This window comes from Osmerus eperlanus, chromosome 17, assembly GCF_963692335.1.
Source record: "Osmerus eperlanus chromosome 17, fOsmEpe2.1, whole genome shotgun sequence".
In the NCBI taxonomy this organism is placed as follows: Eukaryota; Metazoa; Chordata; class Actinopteri; order Osmeriformes; family Osmeridae; genus Osmerus; species Osmerus eperlanus.
The window spans coordinates 11,119,906-11,131,921 of record NC_085034.1 but is presented as its reverse complement, the minus strand read 5'-3'; the positions used below and the strand labels follow the sequence as shown (position 1 = coordinate 11,131,921).

The 12,016-nt window shown below is 44.7% G+C and overlaps 1 pseudogene; it reads right to left on the bottom strand.

Moving 5' to 3' along the window:
• Positions 1 to 1,960: 1,960 nt before the first annotated feature.
• Positions 1,961 to 4,398, bottom strand: LOC134038004 (ankyrin repeat and SOCS box protein 13-like; annotated as a pseudogene).
• Between the last annotated feature and the right edge of the window lie 7,618 nt (positions 4,399 to 12,016).

Genomic DNA, 12,016 nt, shown 5'->3' with positions numbered 1-12,016 from the left:
TTGGTCTATTGAGTTTAATGTATATCTCTGGAAAGATTTCCAAGTTTGTTACACTATCATTGGTAGCCTTCTCCCCCCCCCACCATTATAAGAATCTATTTGGATATGTTCTGTGGAAAAAATGTTGCGTCATTCACCCATCCATCACGGCCTTCAGAAGAAGTCCATAAATATGTCAGTAGACGAAGTCCTACAAGCCGGTCGGCCCTGGTTTCTGTCCAGCAGACGGATACAATCTTTTCATTTTTAAGTCTTGTTTACATTGCTGCCCAGTTCTGAGGAAAGGCTGATGAGTCTTAAAATAACCTCTAGGAGGAGAGGAGGTACAGTACCAGTCAAATGTTTGGACACATTTTCCCATTTGTGTCCAAACTTTTGACTGGTACTGTATTTCTGGAATGTCCCGTTGCCAAAACAAGGGAGGTTGGGGTAAAACTAGATTTTTGTTGTTAGTAGGACATATTACACCATGTATTGGGGTGGTGTGTTATTTATATGTACACAAGAACTCCTGAAGGGAATTCAGATAATTTAGGATTTGGTGCAACATACTTGCTTTAAAAAAAAAATAGCATTAAATTAAACATTCAGTAATGTCTTACAGAAATGTCCTGTGGTGTTTCTCTATAGTAAACGGAATTGATGTAATTTACGGTGACGGTTCTGTACTTTTATGAATACTGCTCTGAAAAAAAACAGTTCCTCTGTTCTTTCCTTTTACCAAAGTGCATAGGCAATAATAAGAGACGTGGAAAAATTCTAGTGGCACTGTGTAGATTTGAATAGTCAAGAGATGGCGGTTTCAATACATTTATTTAGCTTGTACAAATTAAGAATTAACAAAGTACTTTGTGATTAGTCATAACGAAGGGGGTGCTAGCCACAGATCGTTCGCAAGAGTGATGAAGAACAACCCTAAAACCCTGCCTTATATAAACTTAGAACAAATGGTTCTTCTGATGGTCAATCCATCAATATGGCGGTCTCTGTGATTGGTCAGCACTGCTCAGTGACAGTTTGACTCCATACCAAGTGTCCCACAGTTCTTTGATGTGGCATCTCTCCCCAAACCAGTAGATACTAAAGCCACAGGAGTTCTCCAGTCAAATGGTCAACTGTCCTTTGTGTGGACATCTTCAAACAAGTATTTAATTAACACCACCCATGCAACAGGAAGGGTCAGAGCAGCTTGATCAGTTCATCTATCTTAAACTACTCCCTCAGATCACAATAACAATACAATTGAATCCACATTGTCTCCAGACCAGCTGTCTCATCCTCCCCAGGTGTCATAAACTGCAAATGGCATCTCTACCAAATGGAGTTGATTCAACATTCATTGTATCAAGCTTCTCAACCAACTTTAAACTTCTCTTAAAACACTGTATTGTAAATTTCCACCACAAGTGACATGAACTTGTTGGCTTTGTTTTATGCAAACATACTTTTGTCCACCAGCTGGCATTGTGGATATTAAATTAGCTTTAACTGTTATCCTCTCATTTCGGCCGCTTTTTCTCCGCAGGGTGTCCGGGCTCTCCCTTAGAGATAGGGTGAGAAGCTCGGTCATCCGGGAGGGGCTCAGAGTAGAACCGCTGCTCCTCCGCCTTCGAGAGGGGCCAGTTGAGGTGGCTCGGGCATCTGATAAGGATGCCTCCTGAACGCCTCCCTGGTGAGGTGTTCTGGGCACGTCCCACTGGGAAGAGGCCCCGGGGAAGACCCAGGACACGCTGGAGGGACTATGTCTCTCGGCTGGCCTGGGAACGCCTCGGGGTCCCCCAGGAAGAGCTGGTGGAAGTGGCCGGGGAGAGGAAAGTCTGGGCCTCCCTGCTTAGGTTGCTGCCCCCGCGACCCGACCCCTGGACAAGCGGAAGATGATGGATGGATGGACTATTTTTACTCTCACGTACGTAAACCACCTCCGTGGATGCGGGGGTCACGAGTCATTGGCACCATTATTTTATGGGTCATGGGCTGAAAAGTTTGGGAACCCCTGGCATAGATAACCCATGATGGGCTTAGGTATGTCCAGTTGAACTACAACCCCCAGTGATTTTGGCCCCAGCATCGTCCTGAGGGAAATCCTGCTCAGCTGCTGCAGACTCAGGGGATTGGCTGAGAGGGTGAAAAAGCAAACGTCAAAGGTTGTTTTAAAACACTCTCACAAATGAGGCCATCCCTCAAACCCTACTTTAGTGTCAAGTAAATGGTTACAGTTGTGTGAAACAATGTTTCTGTACTTTACCTGAATTGGAAACAACTCTCTCACCAACATGTATGTACTACAAATGTGTTAAGCGCCTTGTCTCACACACAAACATTCACACACGCATTCATTATGTTTCTCTACAGCAGTGGGATTTGTTTTGTTTTTTGGTAGACTGTATGGTCAGCACCAGGCACAGGGGTAGACATCAGAAAAGATAAAATCTCAGTTATAAAATCTAAATTCTATCTCAGGAAACATGAAGTGCTGGAATCATATTTGTTTTGTAAAACAAGCTCCGAGCGCCATCTACTGGTGATATCCTAACACTGCAGCCTCAAAATCTAAAAAAACGACTCTTACTTAACCTCATAAACTCCAGGCAGAGGGCAGAGGAAGAGCCAGGATGAGTATAGTTGACTGGCCTCTTATTGTGTGTGTCTTTTGCATACACGTTAGCCCCGAAATGCACCAGCATTTTGATCATGTCAACACTGTTCACTTTGGCGGCATGGTGCAGTGGAGTCTCATGTATGGGGATGCGTATTGATAAGATTTTAACGATTCCGACTCCTTATCAATTCCTACTTATCGATTCGATTCCTTATCGATTCTCTTATCGATGTTCCCCTCTACAGCCAACTATGTCTGTGGGTCCTGCACCCCCCCACACACACACTCGTTCTAAACAAATTTCTCAAACTGGCTTTGACTGGCTCTGAAATTAGCTAATACCTACCACCTCTAGGCCTCTTCAGGCCTCTGTTTTCAAAACAAAATCTAGTCGGAGATAGAAACTTTCAGCTTCCTTGTGTTCAAGCTTCTATTACTCAACACCAGTAGGACTTACAGGTGTCCTAACAACAGGGGAAATAACTTCAGTGTCACCTTTCAAAAGAGACCATTTACATGCATGTACTCCAAATGGTTCAACAACAGCTTTCAATGTACTTTGGGTATGTTGTTTAGGCGTTTTCAGGCACATTTAACAGGACTATTTAAAACAATTAAAATGCTAAGTTTAATAATGGATTAAAAATCGATATGCTCAGTTTAATAATGCGACACGTGAACGTTTGCTGATAACACACGCCGCCCCGATAACGTGAAATGATCAATAAGATCAATACTAATGGGAGACGAATGACGGAGCTAAAATGTATGCTTCAAACGACGGGACAGAAGATAACTAGATCGACTACACACAATAAAGGCAAATTGCTTCACACAGTAACAAGTGGTTGTGATCACTTTTGAGCAGTTTAGCTCTACCTTAGATAGTTAGAGATGAAGCGCGAACGTTAGCTGCGCTGCTGCATGCATCGAACACATGACGTTCCAGTAACTTCGTTCCATGCTGTGTGTTCAAATGCTTCTTCATATTTGTAGTATTTCCTCCCTTCGACGAAGGGAGGAAATAAACTCGATACCCATCCCTACTCATGTAGTCTGGCCACGTTCACTTTGGAACCTTGAAAGAAGCCCAAGACAAAGAATAACAATGTGTATATGAGCTCCATGTTCTTGGTTGTTCCGGTGACTGGGGTGATGTCACAGGTCACTCACCTGCATTGAGTAGCACCTTGACACATTCTGTTTGATTATTGGCACAGGCCATGTGCAGTGGGGTGCCATAGTACATGTCATGTCTCAAGACCACCCCCTTTGGAGATCATGAGCTTCATGCAGTCAGAGTTACCTGGAACATGGAGTGCGTACAACATACACCAATTTGTCAGGGAGACATTATGCAGGGTAGATATATCACTAGAGACAAGGAGGGTGGGATATGCCCCGTTACATGCCGTATATTGTCTCTTATCTGAGAGTGGTATTTGAGATCCTGACGACACGCAGCTGTACCTGTCGTTCCCCCCGACTGATCCGGGGATCTCAGCTAGAATCGAGGCCTGCCTCACTGACATCTCCCCCTGAATGACCAAGCACCACCTCCAGCTGAACCTCGCCAAAACAGAACTTCTCATCATCCCGACCAAACCCTCCATCTCCCACGATCTCTCAATCATCCTGGAATCTGCAACGTTGACCCCTTCATCCTCTGCCAGGAACCTTGGGGTTACCATGGATGACAATCTCACCCTTACGGCCCACATTGCTGCAGTCTCCCTGTCGTGTAGATTCACCCTCTACAACATCCAGCATGCGCAACCCGCCCTCTCCAGAGGATTCATAATGCAGCAGCCCACCTGATCTTCAACCTACCCAGACACTCCCATGTTACCCCGCTCTTCATCTCCCTCCACTGGCTACCAATCAAGGCGCACATCAGATTCAAGACCCTGGTACTGACCTTCCGAGTGGTAAACGGGACTGCACCTGACTACATCCAGTCTCTCCTCCAGCCTTACACCCCCACCCGCCACCTTCGGTCTTCTCTTGTCTGGCCCCCCAATGGTGGAATCATCTCCCCACCTCCATCAGAGACATTGACTGTCTCTCCACCTTCAAGAAAAGGCTAAAGATGCACTTGTTCTGGGAGTACAACGGTGCTGAGGAAAGATGTTAGTTTATTTCCTCCAGGACCACAATGTCAATTATTGAGGGACTTTTTGCACTTGTTGGTTAGTTGTAACTGATTGAACTACTTGTGCTCGCTGTGAACTATATTATTGGTGGCCAAGCCGCGAAGCGGCGAAGCCACCTTAAGTGTTTCTACATTTTCTTATTATTATTAGGGTTCCTCCGGTAGGAGGAAACCTATTGTTATTGGTGGTATTATTAGGATTCCTCCGTAAGGAGGAAACCTATTGTTATTGTTAGTATTATTACTAGGATTCCTCCGTAAGGAGGAAACCTATTGTTATTGTTAGTTTTATTATTATTATTCTAGTTCCATGGGAGTCAATGGCAGCCCCTAGAACCCTTGGATAACTTTTTGTGAAATTTGGCACACTCTTTAAGGACAGTTCCTTCTATACCTACACCAAGTTTCATGTATCCCATTAGACCACTCTAGCGCCACCAATGGGTCAAAGTTTGACTTGTGTTTACACACGCAACACAACTGATTTTCAAAGATGAGGTACCATTGGATTCCCTGGATCAAGACGAGTTCAACGCACCCTATGACGTCAATTTCCGGTTATATAGATTTTCCGCCATTTCCGGTTTTATCAAAAACCTTTGAAAGCCTACTCCTCCTACAATTTTTTTCCAATCTTCCCCAGAATTGGCAACCATCATGGTCAGAGCAACCCTCACTCAGGTATTACTTTTCTATTTTATTTTCAACCAACCAGACGTTTGGTCAAATCTCAGCAAATCTTTGAGATATCAACACCAAACTTGGTATGTCACGTGGAAGACACTACAACATGTTACCATGTGCAAAGGCAACTTCATACCTCTAAAAATGATTGATATAAAGCAAATCGAATTTATCGCTAACGCTAAAATAAGGCTTTACACATCCGCCGGACAAAAACTGATACTCTGATCCAATCACAAGTTCATATGAAGACTCTTGAGAATGTTTAGTATACAAATCTGAGAAAAAGTTGACTGTAAGATGAAAAGTCGATTTTTAGTGAATATTTGAAACATGCATGCTTGGCTAATTGCTCCCCGCGCGTGCTCCAAATTCTCACACACTCAGGCTCAGCCTTCCCTTGACACACACATGCTTTCTTGAAAATGTGTGCTGACCAAGCCCCCACCCTCGTTTTTTAGCCCCTGTTTCATTTCGCTTCCAATCGCAGCTCGCCATTACGAATATAAATTATTTTTCGGCGGCCATTGTTGTTTTCAACTGGAATCAGGTGACAGCCGTGTTGGAGGCAGCCACTTTCGGTAAGTCCTATTTTTACACATTTTAAGCTAGAATTAATGATTGGGTTTGTGAAAGTACACTACTCATGAATTATGGTGAACGTTTTAGCACTTTTATACCTTTTAGATCGTGATTCTGAAGTGACGGAAAACCAAACTCGAAAAGTAACTACTGTAGCTCTAGCTTTTTTCCTCTGTGTTTTTAATTAGTGAGTCATTTTGCATCTCGGCGAATTGTTCATCAAAAAGGTCGAGGAGAGCAGCCTTTAGGAGAAAAAGCAATTCCCCACAGACCTGTCGGCTCATAATTGTGATTTGGGGCGTGAAAGTCTTTGTAATAAGCCTATGCGGCAGGGAGACCGCATAGGCGCTTAGGCGGCAGCCTTGCTTTCGTCGCGTCATGTTCATAAGTTCACCATTTTACAGTTACGTCTACACGAAAAAGGTCGAGGAGGGAAGCCTTTAGGGATGTGGGAATTGTGCTTTTAGCCAGATGCTCCAATTATTTTTGTGTTTTGTGGACTTGCAATTGGAGTGATACTGCGTCCCGGGGATACATTGTTTTGACGTTAGCCTAACAGTGCGTTCACACTGCAGCGGAGCGGGCGGCGCGTGGCGTCGGCTTCCAATTCATTTTCAATGAAACCAGGCGTTGACGCTCGCGTAGGGCATTGTGGGAAGGCGAGCGGAGCGGAGCGTTGCAAGTTGGATTTTCTCAACTTTATGTAAATGAGGAGCGTGAAAACGCTAGCGTTGGCCAATCGGATTGTTTTCTTGTTTCTTGTAACGTAGCAACCTTTGGTCATGATAAACATTTCTAGGTTTCACAATTTCAAGATGGAGGAGAAACTTTTCGTATGTGTCTGCACACCCAGTTCTGTTCAGAACAAAGTTACTAATGTGACGAGCCTGAATTTAAAGATTACATTAAACTAATAATGCATGGTGCATGGTTGCCGATGTCGTCATTGTTCCTAGTGTGTTTTTATAGCCTACTTTTAAATTCAGTCTCGTCACATTACGTGACTGTTCTGTGCCACTGCTAGCCCAGCCTACAAACGACTGGTTGAGTGACCGGTGGCGTAACATGTATTCTACTGTAATCTTGCACTAGTAAAATCTTGCACTTACATAAATGTTGTGTAAAAGTGGTATTTTGATCGATATTGTGAGTACATGAACCCAAATCTGCACGCTTGGCCATGACTACAACAGTGACCTTAGAGAACTACAACTCTGTATTAACTTGTCTAACACGCCCCCGAGCGTGGTGTACTGTGGGAAGGCAAGCGATGCAGAGCGTTAAAAAACGCTGCAGTGTGAACGCACTGTCAGAGTCAGGCTCGGCTCGCCCACTGGCAGTGTGTAAACAATTTTGTATTTCACTCAATTCTACTCCAAAAACGTCAGGGAGGACTGCTTTTTGTAGACAAGGGCCTGCTAAAGATAGTCAGTATATCTGATTTTTCAAGGCGAGCCTGTTTCATTCGTCATATGCCCTGAGAAAGCGACCTACGTTAGCCAGGCTAGTTTTGCCAATTTCGGTAAGTCAGGCTATATAAAGGTCTCTGACAGTCAGAATCACTGTTTACAAGCAAAGGTTGAGCTGGTCTTTTGTCAGATGTGTATATATTGACCAGTTTAGAGGTAAATACTCTTGCCAGAGCCTGGAATCGAACCCGTGTTTTGAGTGACTGCATGGGTCTCCATGAGATCAACACATTTGGATTCAAGTTCAAGTAATGACACTGCATTTCACAGTCAAAACTGAAGTCTGTATCAAGTGTAGATGGGAAAAGCTTCATTTTTCACAACTGACATGGACCCTTTCTTCACTTTGACAGGTCTGGAGGGTCATGCAGAGGCCTGCTCAACAGAGTTCAACAGAGGATGCAACAGACTCGAGGATGGTGAGATCCACACAGACCCCTTGCTGGACTACCCCTCTCTAGCTGGACAGCTTCTCTTCAGCCCTGACCCCAGGACAGCTTCATCCAGCTGGCCTGCCTGCCTGCCTGCAGGCCCTGCTTGCCCCTGCCTGCCAGCCCTCCAGAGACAGTCACCCCACAGACACAGTAGCTCTGCAGCCTGCTTTTTTGAGGACATTGATGAAAAAGGACAAGCCAGCATTACTTTGATGAAAGTCTAAATGTTTAATCCTTTCCATGTGCCAGTATGCCAAGCTGCCGACTTTGTGTCTTAAGTGATGAAACTAGTTCAAGTGATAGACTTTTGACCTGAATCCAATGATTATTCATCTGAATAAAAACCACTCAAGAGAAGTACTGCTTCTTGGATCATTTGTGCTCCACATCAGTACATCTCACACATTTGCCTTTGTTTCCATGGGATTCATGGAATTGTTAGTTTCTGCTCCACCATTTCCACCCTAGTGTAATAATAAGTATAATTTAGGACAGCTATTACATTTTTGTGTTATCCTTCCGCATTAGACACATTTAGTCAATGTTCTTAAACTCAACCGATTATTGTCATTTTACCATACTGTTCATATTGAACAGACATCAGTGTTTACTTGGAAAGATTACTGTATATTTCCACTTTTGATTTGTATTTCCATCGTAAGTTTGGTCTTTAATTTCATTTGGAAGTGGTATTAAAAGGTCTTACATTTAACTTGTTTATACCTGTAGACACCCTGTGAAGCCCCCACCTCCCACTCCAGAGACAGTTGGTGACAGAGAGGTGCAGACATTAAGTTAAACATGCCTTAAGAGTAGAGTAACCAATAGAGACTAAATGTGTAAATGGCTGTTGAAACTCAGTTCTCTGAGTTGGTGCATGTCAGTTTAGGCAAAGGTAACCTTTTAAACCTCTAGGGCTGGGTTGCACCAACATGGATTAAATTAATCCTGGTTTAGAGTTAATCTAGGGTTAGTAAATCTATGTTTAAACTGGTTTATAATTAATCAGAGATGTGTTGCACATCTTAATTTTAACCTTGGATTAGTTAAACTAGTTTAAACAAGGGTTAAAACAGGATTAGTTTATGTTCAATGTCCGCAATGATGGATTCCGACGAAATGTAAACAAATTCACAACGTATGTTTAACAAATAGCCTACGGAACTAAATAGCCCTAAATGAATGCATGCGCTCTTTTTCCTATAGCAGCTTTTTGAATAAATGCCGTTACTGATACCGTTAGTTACCGTTTATAGCCTAGGCTACCACTACAGCGGCTATAATAAACTACGTTACAAATAACCAGCTAGCTAGCTATGGCACGTCAAAGAGGGTCAAACTTTTCAACATTTGAAAAGATGTTGCTGACTGAATTGATGGAGGAGTTTGGGGTAATAATTTAGGACAAGAGGACTGACAGCAGTACTCTAGAAAAGAAGGAGCGGAACTGGGTCCGGTTAGCTGAGTGCTTCAATGGCTCTACCGGTATTAAAGAGATGAGGGACAGGGCGCAACTTAAAGCCTGCTGGAAAAACCTCAAGACTAAAGCCAAAAAAGATGCGGCGGAAGAGAGGCGTAGCCAATTTCAAACCGGCGGAGGACCACCAATCAATGCTACGGATCCTCTGTCAAAGAAGATCATTGATATGATCCCGCAGCAGATTTCCCCCCTCCCCAACCCCTACGACGATGACGGCGCATTAGATGACAGTACAGCCACAGAAGCTGCAAGTAACTACGAACTCCAACGCCGTTGGTTGCAGCAATAACGTGACAAAAATGACGAAAATAGGCTATAATTTTGCCTACAAAGCATTTGTTAGAGCCTATGTATTACTGTACATACACCTCAGATGTTAATAATTTTCTAATTGAATAGCACATCATACTACAGAAATAACAGTTCCATGTTCTCTTTAGTAGCCTATGGTAATTTATTAAATTAATTATTTCCTAACGGTGCGGCTGCCCGTTACCGCTAGCAAGCAACGCGCCGTCGCGGGGAAGCCGTTCATGCACCGCATGGCGAACGTTGTGCGGGGCTGGGCAGTGGCACGGGGATATCCTGTGTCCGGACAGAGGAAAGACCCGACGGAAAGTCGGAAGGATCTTTTTAAGACGTGAGCGCACGGAACGTAAGACTTTGTTGGTGGAAGGACAGGGGTGTTTGTATAAGGTGAGCGCTGGGGAGCTATTTAGCGGGCTAGACATTGTGTAGCAGGATGGTGTGTATATTTACCTGTCGGTAGTATTTTAGGGAATGTATTTATTTTTAGTTAGGTGGAGTAGGTAGTATAGTAAGATTAATTGATTTAGGAGGGGGATAATGGTCAGAATGGTTGAGGCTGCGCAGATAAAAGTGCAGCGCAGAGCAGGTGGAGGCAGTGGGGACTAAGGGGAACAGCCGACCACACCTCTGGCGAGCAAGTATGTGAAATGCCGAAATGACCTGAGTTAGCGGAAATGTTTTGAAAGTGTCTGGTTATTTGGGAAGTTGTGTAGGTAGGGGAAATTAGGGTTCCAGAGTTTTCATTTTTTTCATTTTATTAAATAAAACCTGCAGGGATTGACTCTAACTCCTTGAATCACTGCCTCCAAGTTTTTGATCACCGCTGCAAAGTTGGCCATCCTACAATTGGTGTCAGAAGAAACTGGAGCGCCTTAACAGGGGGCAGTGTTCAAGATGCCGCCTAAACCCAAACCAGCCAAGGGGGCCGAGGCCTATCCCCAGTCAGGGGAGGAGGGGGACACCATCTCAAAGCCAGCAGATGGAGATGAGGCCTCAACATCTACAAAGTCAGCAGAAGGGGCAGTGGCAGAACTGGCCGGGCTTATGAGGACATTACTACAGGTGCAAGAGCAACGAGATCAAAGATGGGAGAACGTGGTGCAGTCCCAGGACCAGCGATGGAAGACAATTAATCACCAATTTCAACAACTTCAGGGCCAGGTGGGAGACATCCGTCAGGGCAACGAGGGGCCAAGGCCCAGGACACTCCAGTCGCCTGCAACAACGGAAGAACCCAGAGAATTCGTTAAGGAACCTAAGCTTCACCCACTGTCCAAGGACGACGACATTGAACCTTTTCTGGCCACATTTGAGAGGGTGGCAGTGACGTGCAGATGGCCAGAGTCAACATGGGCCATACGGCTGATACCACTGCTGACTGGGAAGGCCCGCAGTGCATTTGTTTCTATGGAGATGGCGGAAACAGGGGACTATGCGTTGGTGAAGGAGGCCATCCTAAAGAAATTTAACATAAGCCCGGAGACCTACCGTCTGAGGTTCCGCACGACAGAGATATGGCCGGATGAGACGCCCAAAGAACTGTATGTGCGCTTGAAAGACCTCTTTATAAAGTGGGTTAGGCCAGAGAAGCACTCTGTACAGGAAATTACAGAAATTATCATTCTGGAACAATATATGGATATGCTGGGCACAGAAATGGCTATCTGGATCCGGGAGCACGATCCCAGAACTGCAGAGGAGGCAGCTAGATGGGCTGGAGTGTTCCAGTCTGCCCGACTAGGCACCATGGGTCCAAACACCAGCCAGCGGGGCGCAGCTATAAGTAAATCTAGTGGGGGTTGGGAGAGTCATGGTCAAGGCTATGGTAGTCCTACAAGTACTAGATGGCCAGATAACACCAGACAGGACGTTCAGTGTTACTTCTGTGGGAAATGGGGTCACACTAAGCCAAACTGTCAGGCAAGGAAAACGCAGGACACCAGTGTCTGCTATACACCTAGGCCACATACACCACATATACCTAACATCACAGGTCACACAGTTCAGGTGCTGGTCAATGGAGAGTCAGCAAAAGCTCTAGTTGATACCGGCAGTTCACAAACACTGGTGCACGAGAGTCTAGTTCCTGAGGAATTGGGTAGTGGTCAGCCCTCAGTAAAAGTATGTTGTGTCCATGGTGATGTGAAGAGCTACCCAACTGCTGAGATTTTTCTTACCGTTAGTGGCCAAACTTTTTTCATGTCGGTGGCGGTAGCACCGCAGCTGCTGTATAAGGTGGTGTTAGGTCATGATCTCCCAATTTTATGTGACTTAGTTCCCCAGGTTAAGCACTGTAATGCAGTCACT